At 41.6% G+C, this 17,548-nt stretch overlaps 1 non-coding gene across 1 annotated transcript; it reads right to left on the bottom strand.

Annotated features, from left to right (window-relative positions):
• Window positions 1–1,869: 1,869 nt before the first annotated feature.
• On the bottom strand, window positions 1,870–1,941 carry trnae-uuc. Its single transcript has one exon. It is a non-coding gene; the product is annotated as a tRNA-Glu (tRNA).
• Window positions 1,942–17,548: the final 15,607 nt, after the last annotated feature.

Raw genomic sequence — 17,548 nt, forward strand, 5'->3', positions numbered from 1 at the left:
AGTCATCAGTTCAAGTCTCATGGAACTTTCTGAAACATTCACACAAGTTAGAAAGAAGAAAAGCCTTTTATTGTCAGTGTATGCATTATACAACACAACTGAAAAATAGCCATCACAACATAAAAGTGAAGACGCATGATGGAGTCACAAAAATAAGGATTTATTCAAAAGATTTTAATGTGTCATTCGCAACCGTACAGCATGAGATAGAACAAGATTATCCAGTCAGGTCCTGGATTGTTATACATAGTAACTATAATGCATTAATACTAAATAAATTGTATAGATAAGTATAAAGATAAATCAAGCGGTAATATAAATAAAAAATGGCAACAAAGCAGCATGAATTTGTGTAAGGAAATTTGTGCTGAACATTGGGTTGTGCAATTCACACAGAGTTTATCAGTCTTAAAGCTTCTGGGTAGAAGCTGTTCCTCAGTCTGGTGGTCCTGCTCTTTATGCTCTTCCTGCATCTGGAGGCGTAAATGTCTGTTGTTGTGGAGAAGCTGACTCCAACAGTCCTTTGTGCAGGTCTCACCTCCCTATGCAGAGCTTTCTTCTCTGCAGCCACACCGTGATGATGCAGGAGCACGAAACACTCTCCAACGCTCACCTGTAGAACAAGCTGAGGACTGAGCTCCCAAGTCCACATTTTCATTAAAATCAAAACAAAAAAAAAGACAGGTGAGACATGGTGAGCTTCTGCAGCTGAAAGTCCTACTAGTCCTCTTCAACAAGGCCCTTTATTCAGTCCTCTCAGGTGTGGCTGGTTAAGGTGATTAAGCACAGGCCAAAGACATTTGCACAGCCAGTGGAAGTCCAACAACAACGCGAATATACTTAAAAAATACAACATGCACTCACAAACAATCCCATTCACAATAAAAAGAGTAACTACTAAAGCTTTATGATCACTGATTCTGATGGGCTTTTGAGGAAGAAACTGTTAAGTTGTCTGGTGTTGTGAATCTTTATGGACCCATGTCGCCTCCCAGAGGGCCGGAGGTCAAACAGGTGGTGGCCGAGGCAAGAAGAGTCCTTCACGATGTTTTTTGACCTTGACAGGTGGCAGACGTCTGCAGGGTCCTGGAGTGAGGGTGGAGGGTATCCCATGGTGCTCTCTGCTGAGCTGATGACTGGTGGTGGAGTTTTGTGATCAGATGCTGAGCAGCCTGCGTTCCACGCTGAGAGGCAGTATGTTCATATGGTCTCTATAGCAGAGCGGTAGAAGGCCACCAGCAGCCTCCTGCACAAGTTGTTTTGTTTTAGTGTTGGCCGAGAAGGAGAGAGTCAGAGATGTGGGTTCTGAGAAGAGGATGAGTGACTCCGAACTTCCTGAAGTCCAGGATGGACTTGGTGTTAGGGATGAGGGCGTATATATATATATATATATATATATATATATATATATATATATATAGGCCTTCTAGTTGATTTGTCCACATGGACACTGTTAGGACCCAGCACCAGGACTGCACTATACACTGATCAGCCACAACATTACGACCACTTACAGGAAAAGTAAATAACATTTAAACATCTTGTGAAAATTCATTGTTCTCCTGGGAAGCCTTTGGACCTGGCATTCATTTAGACCAGACCAGACACCCCCCACCCCATAGCAATGACACTACAGGATGCAGCCTGACACAGACACAGGCACACACACACGACACAAACATGAATCCACTTAAAGGTTCCTGCAGTTTGACACATTTATTTGTTCCAACTGTAGTGTGTACAGTTGGTGCAGTGGGCTGGAGGTTAGGCACTTGCTCAGGGGACCACGGCCATGGACAGGGAGGGAGGTGAACCTGGGAGCCGAGGGGTCCCGGTTGCACCTCTAACCACTACTCCACAAAACTGCTGTTCCCATACCGGGAGTCGAACCCGGGCCGCCTGGGTGAAAACCAGGAATCCTGACCGCTAGACCATATGGGACGAGGGACAACAAGAGTTCACTAGATCACAAGCTGTGTTCTGTATTGTTTATCATTTATTGGACAGATCCACATTAGCTGCCTTGTCGACCACTAATCTTCCTGGGGTCCACAAAGGACATACAATATAACACTTCCTGTAAGCCAGACTCACTCCACAATGCTGAGATAAAGACAGATAAACCTGTGGAGTTCAGACCATCTGCTGCAGGACTTTCTATGACTAGTTCTGTCTACATTTAAATGGATGTCTTGACTCGTTGCAATGTGCTGCAGAGGAAATTTTGGCTCGGTAAGACCCCTTCACAATGATACTAACTTCTGAAGTGCCTGAAACGTTTGCACAGCTTTGTGTGTCACTTACAAACTGGTGCTCGTGCTGAATGGGCTGCTGCTCTGTACATTCTGTTCTGATTTCTCTTTCTAATTGCAACAGCACAGCAGGTGTTTTTTGGTTGGACAGATTACCATGCTATTGGGTATTTCATCTGTGGTCTAAATCTAACTTTGGTAAATGTCTGATTTTGCTCCTAGTACCATATGTGTAAAACAGAATCAACTCATTACGTCCAGAAGTTGGCAAAGAAATAATTGAGCTTTTAAGTTTTCTTTCAGTATCCATGTGATGCAGTGCATATGCTGCTACCAAGAGGGGCTGCTAATTTGGCTGTGGGGTGTTTCAATTTTTTTTCTTAAGGGGGAGTCATGGTGTCTTACCTCAATCTATAATAAATTTAACTCAACGTAAATCTAATCCCATTGTCACAGTGAGCCTCGTTTGCCTGGTGTAGAACTTTCTTTCCTCTCAGCGTACAGATGCTTTTACTTTTTCAGCATATATAATTTATGTTGTCACGATTATTACTATAGTTAGGTAGGGAAATAGAAACCCCAGAACCCAATCTCAAACTGCATCTTGCATCCAGCTGAACCGTATAAGAGGCAACATTAAGCAACATGATGCTGGATGATGAAACACGGGGTCAGTATGAAATAAATTACAAGAGTGATGATCAAGTTAACCTCTCTCCATAACTTTTCTTCCCCCAGCACTGGATAAATGGTGCTGCCCCTCCTCCGAGTGCTCCGGGCACAAGTAGATACGCTGAGCATAAATCAGAACATATCCAACTTTATCAGCAAAACAGGCGAACAAAACAGTGACTTGGCTCCGTCGGTTGTTTGTCTCTGCCTTCAGCTCATTTCCGTGGCAGCAGCAACAGCGAAGTGGGCTGTTAGTGCACTGCAAAAAAATAAAAAAAATAAAAAAGAAAGAAAGAAAAGAAAACACTTGCAAATTATAGAACTGTAAGCTTATTACCGCTGAAATGAGAAAAATTGCCTCTACAGATATTTACAAAGGAGAGGCTTTGGGAGACTCACTGAGAGTATTACGCTTCAGTAATTAGCCTAGCGCCTCATACATCCTATTTCTGATGGTGATGAAAATGCAAGGAAATGTTAGACTTCAACAAATGTTGGCTGTGTTTACATGGACAATATTTCTTCAGCCTTTTTCAGAGACTCTGGTTTTAACTGTTTCTGTGCATGTTAAATAAAAAGATCAGAGAAGATATATGTGTTCACAAGCCCCAAAATATCAATCATTACACAACCACTGGTGGTTCATAAAATCTGCTGGAAATAGAACAGAAGAAGAAGATGTTTTTTTTCCCCAACTTCACCTCCAACCAGGAAAGTGTAAAGTAGAAGAAGATAAACCAAGATGTCTCCATCGTCTTAGCCCACATGGATTCCAGCTCTGTTCATCTAGTTAGTAGTTTTTCTATGTCCATGTTTCTGCGCCTTCTGCAACTAGAGGAAAACCAGCACATCAAGAGTTTACATTATTAAAGGTTTACACCACTCCTCTACACTTCATTGAAAACACAGATTATTAATGAAATACTAGTGTCCATGGGAATCCAAACCAAGTAACATTGAATTTGCCCATGATTAAGATTCTATTTGATAAAACTGCACTTATTTTTCATAGAACTTGTTACGTTTTGCACATATTAGCCTTCTTTATAGTTTACTGGCCAACATTTGTTATATGAGTCTTGTACAGATAATCTGTCTCCGACCGCGACCACATTACTGTATGAAAAAACAGAAAAAATGAGTGCTTCTTAAACAAACAAAGAGGTGACCAAGGCACTTTTGAGGTCCAACATTTAAAAGCCTTTATTAAAAGTGGCTTATACGTCATAAAAGTAAAAATGCACCTACGTGTTTTGGTACACTGCCTTCACCAGGGTGACAAATCAATCATGAAGACACAGTAAACCTATAGAGGGCATGTACTGACATCACTTCCAAAAAATGCAGCATAAATTAATATCACCTGACACTACATGTGAACGACAACACCAGGTTTCTGTGTCTGGATTCAAGGTGTTTCTTCTAATGCAGTGATACATTTTCTTCTCTTTTCTTTGGCAGATATCTGTAAAAATATAAAATATATCTCTGACTGCTTTTCAGACATGTTGCTTCAGTCAATTACACAACAGCTCTTTATCTTTTTTGTTTTAAATAAATTTTACAATTTAAATGCTATTAAAGTCTATGATTCAAACTAATGTTCAACTGTCACTTTTTGCCACTCAGTGGCCGTAACCATGGAGACTTGCTGTGACGTCACGTGCATACCCTCTATACCGTCCACTAAACACAGACTGAAGGACAGGATGTCTGCTAAAGGTCAGTGAAGTGGTCCCTACTTCTCGGAGGGGTGGTGGTCGTTTTAAGCGGCTTCTCTTTTTTGTACATGATGTCACTTCCTGTTATTACCTACAGGTTTAATTTATCTGTCGGTCTGATGAAGGCAGTGTGCTACAAGGCAAAGGTGCATTCTAACTTTTACACTGTATTAGCCACTTTCAATAAAGGCTTTTTAAATTTTAGACCTCAAGAGTGCCTTTGTAACCTTTTTCTTTGTTTGCCTCATTCCTGCATGACTTATTGTATTGACTCATTTAAGTCCTATTAGTTTAATGGCATCAATGAATATTTTAGAAGCGTACAGAGTTGAGTAGCTGCTAGATTAACCTCTCAGTGTGTCTCTTGGTAACCCTAACCCTTACCTCCAGTTGTTGTGAAGCATTTGAAAAGGCATCTAACTGAATGTCAAACCATCATCGTCTTGCTTCTCTGCACTTAAACTAGTGTTTTCTTTTTCTCCTAATGACACGTTACATTCTTGTCAACGGGACCACTTCTGACGTTTCATAATGCAAAATTTTGGTTTTGCCTTTTGTGGAACATGTTTGACAATGAAAGCTGCTCCCAGAGGCTGTGCAGCAGGAAGCTGCATAAAAGAAAATATGCCGATTGTAATAATTGTCAAATCCCACAGACACACACATTTGTCGGGTTGAAATGCAGAATTCAGGGCCTTGATGAATCAGACTCTCCTATGAGAGAACCTTGTAAAAATATGAAAATGACTTATTCGTTTGGGGACACATCTGTGACGAAATACTTTAAAAAAACGTCAAGGTTGAATTTTGAACTTTTTTTGAGAGCTGTCTAACACATCCCACAGCTGGACTCAGTGACACAGTCACGTGCTCCTCTGCAGTCTGACAGATTAAACAATCATCTGAACTAAGCCACTGAGCCCAAGTCATGCCAAAGATGGGTAGATTCATCCTCATTAACACATAGAAGAACAGAAAAGGTCAAAAATGTTCAAATGTATATTATCTTAGGAGCAGTGATGTGGAGCGAGCAGGAAAAAGACGAGTGAGTCACAGAAAGGTAGAAACCAAGAGAGTTAACTCAGGGCTGAAAGTAAAGAGAGATTTGCTCCATACGTACATAAACCAGCGACACAAAATGAATTAATCAGGGTGGATAAACTAAGATTCATTCATCCACGAGGGAAATTGCTTGGTCACAATAGATCAATTGCACATAAAAAGCACATGAGTATCAAGTAAAAAGAAAAACAAGTGAAGATGAAATGTAATGATGTAAAATCTGGTAAAATAAAACAGTATGAGAAAAAAAATGCAAGGAAGTTCAAGATATCTGAATGTACATGACTCAATGCAGTAATGACACTGTACAAGGTGTTATGGAATAATAACAATGGAGAACACCAGACAAGGACTTTATTCATGTCTGAAAGTCTAATATTAGTGTAGAACAGCGCAGCGTGGTGGAAATATGTCTGTTCAGGGACGTGGAGAGACGGTACAAAATAACACTGCCTAGAAAATGACACATCAGACCAAACTCCAGTAATTTTCTTCCTTAATTAACAGATTGATGCAAACAGTGGCAGCAGTGAGTGACCCTAAGGAGCACCTGGAGCTTGTTGCACCTTTGGATGCTGGTGCAGATGCAGTGGATGCTGAGGCGAGTGTGATGGGCAGGTGGTGGCAGAGAGTTCAGCTCAGCCCACAAACCCTGAACAGAGGCATAATAAAGACTTGCAGACACGATGATGTAATAGTAGTCCAATTTGCATTTCAGACCTTGAAGCTGTTTGACTGTGGCTGTGTCTAGAAGAAAGAAAGAAACAACTGAACTTTTAACTTTAAGATCATCAAAATAAGCCTTTTAACAATAGGATGTAAGTGTTTCTGTTAACTCTGTGAGTGTGAATGTACAGGTGTGGGAGTCATGACACGTGTTAGTGTGTGAATAGGTGCAGAGTTGACCATAGATTTGACTGGATGACTCCCAAGAGGAGCCAAGATGGCAAAGCTGTTGTTTGAGGCTTCCGTCGCTTCTTGTTCTTGTCACAACAATAATTTAAAAGCCTCATGATTTTTGTAAAGTGAAGCGATGCTGCTTCTCTGGTCTCATTCCTGTCTGCAGAACACCACACATTACACACATTACACTGGATAAAGTAGTATGTAAGTTTATTTTAAATGACTGACACAAGGCCATGGAGTGCTTGAGTCCATGCGTCATGGAGTGTTTGCATGTATCAGAATTACCCCAAACATTATTTATCTACTCTTAAATTCAAGCAGAGAAAGTTTCAGGACATCTAACCTTGAAAGCAAAGTCCTCTTTGGTCTCAGCCTTCGAGCAGCGAACAACAAACAAAGCTCTAATACTGGGTGTTACGACCCGGCTCCAGGGCCGTAACATAAAGTGGAGACGTGACGACAGGGTTATAAAAATAAAAAGAGTTTATTTTAATACATTATATAAAGAATTAGGCAGTGGATGAGCCGTGCTATATTCATAAACACTGATGCAGGTGGGGGCCTGACCCTCCTCAAGAGATAATAAACCTTCATTTGAATCCTCAGTAGATAGGAGGGTGGTGTAAATAAATCATGGATGGAGTTTCATGAGTCTTCTGGATAACCTTGGACGTCCAGTAGCATCTATGAGCTAAGATGATGCTATTATAGAGTCATAAATTCTTGCCAGTCAATGAACAATTATGGCTTACTTTCTTTTATGAATTGTGTGAGGCTATTAGGACGACAGTGCCAGAGACAAACTACTGGAAATACAACCAGCCTGAGTAGTGACATTGGCTTCTGTTCTGGAAAAACCTAAAAAACAAAAGAGAAAATAATTGGAGGACCTGTCTGTGGGTCCCACTGATGTGTATCTGTTGGGATAGTGTGTGTTGTCTCACTTTAGGCTGCTGGCAAACATCACAGAAAACCATGAGCCAACACCAAATCCCTGCCACCTGGACACACCTAGGATGCTATAAAGCCATACTTCCCTCTGCCTGCAAAGCCTCTATCCTCAGGAGAGCACATGGAAAGAAGATTGCATGGCAGTCATGAGGAACCTTAAGGCTGTACTTCTGTTCCACTGCGATCTGTTTTTCTGCACTGACACACACACAAACACACAGCTTCTTAAATATCCTACAAATAAACTCTGAAACAAAAGCTGATGTTATACCCGTCTCAACACACGTTTGGTTCTGCAACAACCTCAAGGCATGTCTGTCTGGAAGATAAGATCATATCTGACATGTCCAGGTCTCTCTGGAGGAGACAGTCCTATGTGTGTGAGAGCATGAATGCTCCCTCATCCCGATTCATGGTCCGGTCCGCCCGCTCCCTGACCTCGATGGCCTCCGTAATCCAGCACTTCAATTTGTTATTTTCTGCTTTAATGACTCTCGCTCCAGTCCAGTCCAGTGCGGTGCAGTGATCTGATATGGCCGCTGTTCTTCTGCTTTTTATTTTTGTGTTCTTGTGAGTCCACCTGATGTTTCCTTTTCCTTTGTTCTTATGTTGAAGGTTCTCCTGTTTCACAGATGTATCTCGGGTATCTCGTAAATGATTATCCGTTTTTATCTTACCTTTTGGGTGCACTTAAAGTCTGAGTTTTTGAAGGGTTTGACTCTTCTGAAGAAGGCGGCAGATGACAGTCAAAACATGTCAGGTATTTAAAATCTGACCTGTCCCATTTGTCTTATCAAAAGAGTCAAACACCTTTATTGAAAGTTTAAAGAAAAGAACATTTTAGAGCCAAGTCCAGTACTGGGTCTTCGGAGACTTTTGCTTAGACATGAAGCTTTGTTCACCAAACCCTGCAGTTTCTTCTTGAGAGGACAGAGTTGTTCCCATCAAAGCAACAAAAAAAGGGGAAAAGAGTTGTATCTATCAAATGTTTCTGCCCAGAGCTCCAACTTGACAGACAGATTGTCATCTATTCTAGTATGCATCCTTTGAGGCTGCCGCTCCACCCATGTGGGCTGCCCCGTGCTGAGAGTGGAGCGACTCCATTATTCAGCCCAGGAGTAGGGGTGGTAGATGTGGAGGAGGGCTCCCTGGGAGGAGAGCTGTGCATATATTAAAGCGTAATTAATCTGCAGGAGACAGAAGGATGAGGAAGGGAATGGAATGGAGGTAGAGAAAGAGGGAAACAAAGACAAACTGAAGGATAACAGAAAGGACTGCACCAGAGAGAGGAATGGGAAAACGAGGAGAGGCAGAAGTGTGTGACAGGGAAAGCAAAGGCTGACAGAGAGTGATAGGGTGGGCTTGAGAAACAGGGAGACAGAGAGAAAGAGTATAATTACAGAGGTTGAGCCACAGGGCTCCTCTATGGATCATTAGCCAGCTTAAAGAGCCGGGGCCCTGGCTCTGTGAGGAGAGACTCTGCAGAAAAGGTCACAACTTCTGCTGCTCTGGATGAATACTCTGCAGCGTGTTCGGGCTACTTTGCTTTATTTATATTGGGACTCAGGACACACACAAGACACACAGGCCTGAAGATAAGAGGCTAATAAACTGCAATGACCGGGAACTAAATACACAGTCACGCATGTAAGATAAAAACAGGCTGTTCAGCGTTTTACTGCTGCGTTACCAAACTGTTTAGATAACCCACTGATCTTGAGACGGGAGAACAGCTTGAGAGGTTTTCTCTTCGACAGGATGTCAGAGTACGAGCTCACCTTGAAGATATGTTGGACATTCATCGGTGGCAGGAACAACAAATAGTCCCTGTCAGCAGCAAATATTACACCGGGGCTGAAGGAGAACGGATGATAAAATAACAAATCTTCAAACCACAGGCACTCTAGCATCACACAGGAGAACAGCTGGGTCGATCTCGGATTATCTCAGCCAGGGATGCCCAATGATCACAAAGGTAGTGCAGGTAGATTGCGTGACTATCACTGACTCCACGGCGATGCACAATGCAGTGATGGATTGAGAGGCGGCAAACACAAAAATGTAAAAAGACACAGTGCAGACTAGCGTTTGGGTGGTGTTCTTACAGGGCGAGACAGACTGATAAGCCCACAAGTAGGAATGGCTCATACCAGTGTAGCACTGCACTGTTATTCTGAAATGATTGCAATATGATTCAAACCCAAACATTAATGTTTACTCCTTCAGTAGTGATCATAACTTATACTCATTTCATGTAATTTTTTTAATGTAGGTGAATCATTTTGCCAAAAAAAGAGTGGGCACCGCTCATAGAGGGGATTGTTGACCAGTATTTGAGGGTTGACTACATATGAACATAGCTGAACCCTCTATGGTATCACAGATAGATTGGAGCGGTTTTTAATCTCAGTGTGGTCTTTCTGGCCGCTTCCATCTTGGTCCATCATGTGTCTTTCAGCCTACCCTCGACCCTGATAGTAAAGATCTGTCTTAGTCCACGTCCAGTTCATTCACGCTGCAGAAGCAAAGTGCCTCAGCAGCAGCTTCCTGTGACGGTGGACGGATGATGAACATGAATTCAGACGACAACCCACTATTACATGCATCTGCTAATCATGTAAGCTGTCAAAGGAGCAGTCTGTTTAAGCAATCTATCTTGGGAGATCATGCGGTAGCCATGGCAACACACTCCTTTTTTTTTTTTTTTTTTTTTTTTAAATCTTCTTCCCTCTCCATCATCAGTGGTGCTAAAGTCTGAAGCCATTCAGGTGTTTTTCTGTGTTCCTCATCCAACACCATCCATCACAGCCGGTTGTTCCAGATAAATAAACCCGATTTTAATTTCCTCCCACGGGTCCACGGTAGCCCTGGTGCATAAGAACAGTGACCAAAGAAAAAAGCTGATCTATCCAGGTTGGACTTTTATTTGTGTGTTTTATATAAAAACAGTTCATATATTCTATTAGATTTTTGAAATGTGCTGCTGGTGTGAAAAGAAACAAAAAGCAGCTGCAGTCAGGGACAGAAAGTGAGAATAAACATTTATTCAGGTAATGTCTGAGGAAGCTCAGGCTGCAGCTACCCAGCAAAAATATAATGAAGTTACTGGTCCAGTCCATTTTGTTAGAAAATGGTGGAATAATGAGCCAGCCATTGTGAAGCATGGATGAAACGGCTGGTGCTGGCGTAGTGTCAGTGCTGCAGTTTTCTATTTGAGTGCATGAAATGGATAGAGTAAACAGAAGAAGAGCCGTGAAGCATACGATGAGAGACAGAACTCGACCACAAAGAGCAACACCTACAGAACCTCAAGCTACGATGAGAGCAGACACCACCCACTCAGCTTAACTAACTTGCAGAAACTTCAAAGCAACAAGAAGTGGGACTTGACGAGTAAAACTTCTAGGATTAGCATATTACATGTGAGGCACATGCTGTAAACATGTGCAGCGCATGCAGGGAGTGGGAACGTGTACTTTAAATGGCTTATGATTTATTTATTTTCTTAATCAGTCTATATGTGCTGAAGTCCTTCATGAGCACGTCTTAGAGCCTCTTTTCTTGAGATGGTGGCTGGCACTGGGTTTGGATTACAGCTTTGAAGATGCTTGTCAGGGCTCACCAGGCTATGAGGTGCGTTTGAAGTCCCGGTGGCTGCAGCTCTTGTTGGACTAAAAGCATCCGCTCCGGAGTCATCCTTATTAACGGCTGAACTCCCGTTATCGGCTAAACTCCTGCTGATCTGCGCTGCACTCAGCAGCTCACACTGCACTCATACACATACTTCATACAGACGCACACAGCACTAGATGGTGGCTTCATGCATGCTGCTTGTAGTGCAAATGTTCCAGCGGATGGTCACATGAACTGCCAGTGATTGGTGGGAGTATGTACAGTAACATTAAACTAATCCACTCCTAATTCATTGTTCCCAAAGGTGTTTTCTCAGTTTCCCTTTTCTTCCTCCAGACCGTTCTTCATCACTCAGCTCTGTGGACTCTCGGGAAACGTATATATATATATATTATTGTTATTATTGAAGTTGTTTTTCCCAAATCTGTGTCAAGATTTAAAGAAAGTGTAAAACATTGTGTGCAATTTGCTATACAGGAATGCCTTAATTATGTTTTAATGAAGCAGAATAAGCTGCAATAAAAACTAAAACTTAATGTCCTCATATGGGTCTCGGGAGGTTGTGACCACCTTCCTAATATTGTGTAGTTCTTCCTTGTGACACCGAAACAGTTGTGACTCATCAGAGAATGGACATCTATGAATGGCCTAAGAATGGCCTTCTGAGAGGGTGGTGTCTGGTAACATGATGTTGTTAGTGGGGTCTTGTTCTTAAAGTGTTCTTGTGTGTGTCTGTGTCAGGCTGCATCCTGCTGCAATCAAGGAGAGTCATCACTATATGGGTGCTTCATGTTTTAGCAGAATCTATACAAATGCCAGGACCAAAAGTTTCCCAGCAGAAAACTGAAATGCCACAAGATGTTATTTCTCCTGTCAATGGTTATAACGTTACACCTGATCTGTTTACATAGCGCCTTATTATTTATTAAAACCTTTTGCAATTGTCCATTTTCTCTGGACACAGAGACCAGTCTGTTGTCTGCAGACTAGAACAGGCAGAGTGAATCTGAGTGTCATAAACCAGCTGTCACAAACTTGAGTCTTTAGAAGTCGGACACAGATTATCTTAGAGTGCAGACCCATATTTTTTATCACATCAACAGCAACAAAGTTTAAAGATTTCAATACGGTAGCGCAGTCAGTCAGCTAGCTAAGAGAGGCCTGGTTTCTATCCTCTTACACCACGGCCACTCAGGCATGGTGCCTATCTAATAAGAGCTCAACTCGGCCTAGCAGCTACCTGACAGGAGGGAAGAGAACACGGCCCACACAAAAGACAACACTGGGGAGAGCCAAGCCTGTGGCACACCTCTGAGCAGCTTGGACCTCAGCATCAACACCTCTCTTCCCTCCAGGCTTGTACCAGCTAGTCTCACACACACTCACACACTCTCTCTCTACACTCAGGCACATGCTGCTTCCATTATTTTATTTCACCGTGCAATTAATTACTAGCTCTTGCTCAGATTGTTGGTATTTTGCCTCTAAATTTGTGTCGCTCCCAAGAGCAAATCCACAAACGATGTCAACTCCGTTCAAATTAATTGCATTTACATGCAAAGTGTATTCAGCCTGCGTAAACGTGATGTTTGGTGGAGAAGGTCAATGAGCTGTCAGTTAAAAAGCAGCATATATAGTTGTTTTTTTTCATCGCCTTACTAAATTTATGGAAGAAGCGGCTCTGGAAAACTGATAAAGGTCTTGACCTTCCATGGTGGTTCTGTTTGTGTTGGGAGCTGCTAACAGCGCTAATTACTGCTGTGGAAATAAGAACCAACACAGACCTGCTCTTCACGCACTGAATGTGACTTTATTCCACCTTTACATACAGTTTTCATTGTTCTGTTCCTGTTAGTAACAGCCTCTCTGAATATGTTAGTCAGCAAACACATGAACTTGTTTTTTCTGCTTTCACTCTTTTTGTTTAGCTTCTGCCAGTTGTTGCCTTTCTGCTGCTATTTCTCTGTAACATTCTGCCGTTTGTACACATCCAATCATTGTTGCGGTAATGAAGCGCTCCCCTTGGGGATTGATCAAATTCCTCTTATCTTAATGCAATCATGACAAAACAAATAAAGGGTTCTCCGCCTTCTCAAAAACAAGAAAATGGAACTGATTTGATTTCGATTATTGAACGGAACAAATTGCCTCACACGCCACCAGTAGCTCAGAAATGTGCAGGTGGTGGTGGTTAACCGATGCAAGCGATGCCGCATGCATATCTAAACCAAAGCTCCTCTGAGCCGTAATGAGTGTGTTCGTGGGAAGCAGCTCGGTGTTCAGAGCTCATGGTGGCAGGAAGGAGTACAGGGTTAATGGGTAGAGAGAAATCACATTACTGCAGGTTGAATGGAAGGATACAACTGTGCACAAATCATTAAGATAAATACATTATAATACTTGAATGTTGATTAAGAATTAATATCTACATCTCTTACACATTCAACACTCAACTTTGAAGCCAAATCCCGACTGTCTAACCATTATATATTTTATACATAATTGACAAATCTCATATTTTATATATTGTATACATAATTTATATTTATATATTATCCTTTTCTTTCTGCACTGAATGGACTGTCAGACTCTCTTTCACTGGAAACAGTCACCTTCACGTTAAAGGGTAAATATGTGGAGATCTTTTATGGTGTTCTTAGAAGAGAGGAAAGCATCGGAGGCATGTTCCCCCTGTATGTAAACCGTTTGTTTCTAGTTTGTTTTATTTGGAATGCCTTTCTCTAAGGGAAAACTGAGTTATCTTCTGGATTGCCAGTGAATCTGAAGGATCATTTATTGTTTTGGACTGTGCAAAATAATGCATGCTACTGCTCTGTCATGTTTACCTTGTTGGAGATAAGCCTTACTGTCACAGTTCTGTTTTGCACTTGTATTATTTGTATTTGTTGTGGGGTGGTATTTGTTTGAAAAAAGAAAAGATAAAAAGTAGAAATATTCTATTTTTACATTTTGGGGGCGTGCACATGGATGTACATCTCCAGTGGCACTCTAATACACCAGAGGTTGTGAAAAAGGCCCACCAGTGTCTTCAGTTCATGAGGATCCTCAGAAGGGTCAACCTGAGGAGGGAGCTGCCGACCACCATCTACCGCTGCTCCATTGAAGGTGTGCTCACCTACTGGATATCTGCACCATGGTGAACAAGTTTCATCAACACCACACAAAATATTACTGGCCACCCTCTCCTTTCCCTGAAGGACCCCTGCAGCACCCGCTGTCTCAGAGGGGCACCAGGTGTCTAAGTTCTTGCCCTCTGGCAGGAGATAGGGGGCGCTGAAGTCACAGACTGAAACAGTTTTTTCAGTAGATGGTCATTTAGGATGGAGATGGCTCTATTGTAAAAACTGTTCCCGAGTCTATACAAATAAATCCATGTGCAATAATCTGTGAACACGGTGCAACATCCTATCCTATATGTGTACTATGCATTCTATACATTTATTTTTCATTACTCCTTTTTTTAGATAGATATATGTATATATTTTATGTATATATGTTTTTCTTTATACGTCGTTTTAATATTTAACTACACTTTTAAGTGTGAGTGCTGTATGTATGTATGTATGTATGTATGTATGTATGTATGTATGTATGTATGTATGCACAGCGAAGGGGTGGAGATTGGTTGCAGTACTTTATGGAAATGACAGCTGAGTGACAACAGAGAGAAAGAATAATTTTTACTTGACCGCTTCTGACTGATGGTTCAGGTAAGACATTGTGAAGGATGATTGGTGAGTTTCATTAGTGTGAACAGGAATACTAGTGGCAGAGCAGCAAGATGATCCAAAATCCAGTCGACTCAAATAGACAATGCCTGCAGAGTAATGTTATGAGTCATTTTACTTCAGATTCAGTGCTATGCACGCCTGAAACCTACAGAAATAACTGGGTTTCTATTTAAAAAACAACAACAAAAAAAAAAAAACAACCATTAAATCAAAGAAACTGGACAGACAGGATTGTGTAAATGTGAGTGCATGGTGTGTCTTTGAGGGTGAAGGTTGAGCATCATATGTGAATTCTACACGTGTTTTTCTCTTCGCTTTCCCTCACTGTGTTAACAAATATCCATTTTTCATGAAAAGAATTCTGTGAAATGTTCCTTGCAGGTCAAATCAAATTGTCTTCAGTTGAGTTGACGTGGCAGGTCCAAGGCTAAGTGGCTCCAAGAATCACCAGCCATGTGCGCCGAGTTCAAGTGTACTCTGCTGTAGTAGAAGGACAAGGTCGTGATGTAAAGCCTGCGTCCTGTGGCTGACATGAGTCAGTGACTTGACTCGTCTTGGTTTGTGTTGATAGGTCAGATTTGGAAGAAGATGATAACAGAAACCAGGAGTTTGTTTCTTAAACGTGACACTTGTTCAAGCTAGTTCAATGTTAGATTTTGATTTAAATCAGCCTATTTGTCCTTACCAGCTGTGAGTAGAGAAAGATTTAAAGTTTACAGCACAGCAGCTCTGCATAAACTGACCAACTGGAGGATGTGGCTCTGGGACAAAGACGATGAAAGTACTTCCATAATCCCCTTTTTACGACTTGCCGGGATGCAGACAATGATTTCTAACCTGCATCTAATTAATGTGAAATTTCTGTCTTTTCCGTTGGCCTCGTACACTTTCTACAAAAAACTCAGAACATCAACCGCAGCAACAACAGCAGATTTATGGCAGAGGAGACAAAAGAGTGTCAAGTTCAGACAATAAAACACCATCAAATAGAAAATGAACAAAAGTTGCTCATAAGCAAAGGATTAATGATCAAAGCCTCCCACAAAACAACAGCATGGCTTTCAGCAAAAAGAAAGGTTATGTTCAACATTCAAGGACAACTTTACCAATCAGCTTTTCTTCTGTTAATGGAAAGAGTCTTCAGCACAGAGGGTCAGTTCTCATGTTTGATTTAGTTGTGTGTTGCCACCATATAACATTTTTTTCTTACATACAAACAATAGCCTGTTATTCATCCACTTATCCAGTGACCGCTCATCCCCTGGAGCAGGGGTACATTATACAAGGACCCAGGAACTGGAACTTCTTTCCAAAGACACCACCACCCAGTAACTATATTCCAGGTGCAAGAACTGTTCTTATGGGCAATATCTGTACACATATATCAATCTATTATTATCCAATTAACACCAACTGCACTTCTTTCTATTGTGCTGTAACTGGACCTCAGGACTTAGTTCCATCCCCTTTCATGTACCTTTTTTTTTGGAATGACAACAAAAACCTTGAACCTATAATATACATACACATATAGATATATACATACATACATCACCGGCCACTTTATTAGGTACACCTTGCTAGTAAAGATTGGACCCCCTTTTGCCTTCAGAACTGCTTTAATTCTTGGTGTCACACTTTCAACAAGGTGTTGTAAACATTCCTCAGAGACATATTGACATGACAGCATCACACGGTTGATATCTGATCACATCTATGATGAGAATCTCCTTTTCCACCACATCCCAAAGGTTCCTCTATTGGACTGTGACCTTGTGATTGTGGAGGCCGTTGGGGTACAGTGAACTCATTGTCAAGGCAGGATGGATCCATGCTTTCATGTTGTTTAATAAAATCTGACCCGGCCGCACGAATGTTGCAGCTGAAATCGAGACTCGTCAGACCAGGCAACGTTTTTCCAATCTTCTATTGTATTGACGTACATACATACACATATATAGATACATACATACTGGGCATAACTGCATGAACTTGTATTGATGACTTGCACTGGTTTCTTACTTGGTCCGGCCCTCACATTCATTTTTATAGCTCTTCTTTAGTCGATATAAATTGGAAACTAGCTAAATAAATTGTACTTCAACTAAGTGTTAAATGTCACAGTGAGGATAGATGATAGACTAACATCTAAAACATTTTCTTAATAGCACACCTTATATCGCAATCGATATGTCAGGGACCCCTGCTCTGGAGGGTGACCCACCACCATGACCCATCCCACCTTTCACCCAGCTATCACTGGACAGGTCACCAGCCTATCACACAGAAAAACAAGCCTCCACTCACACGTACAGCCACTTAGTCACCGGTTAACCTAGCTGGCATGTCTATGGAGGTACACAGGCACACGGAGAACAAGAAAACTCCACACAGCTGGCATGTTCTTGTTTCTTGCTGTGAGGCGATGATGTTAAACACAGCACCAAGATTTTTGCAGGAGCAAAAAACTTTCATGGATGGAACAATATCTGCTGCAGGATCGTTGAGTAACTGTAGCTTTTCAGGACCTTTAATCAATGATCTGACCTTAAAGTCAAAGCAGCCACGAACACATGAATTGGCTTCTACACAGCTTGCA

This window comes from Mugil cephalus, chromosome 9, assembly GCF_022458985.1.
Source record: "Mugil cephalus isolate CIBA_MC_2020 chromosome 9, CIBA_Mcephalus_1.1, whole genome shotgun sequence".
Lineage (NCBI taxonomy): Eukaryota > Metazoa > Chordata > Actinopteri > Mugiliformes > Mugilidae > Mugil > Mugil cephalus.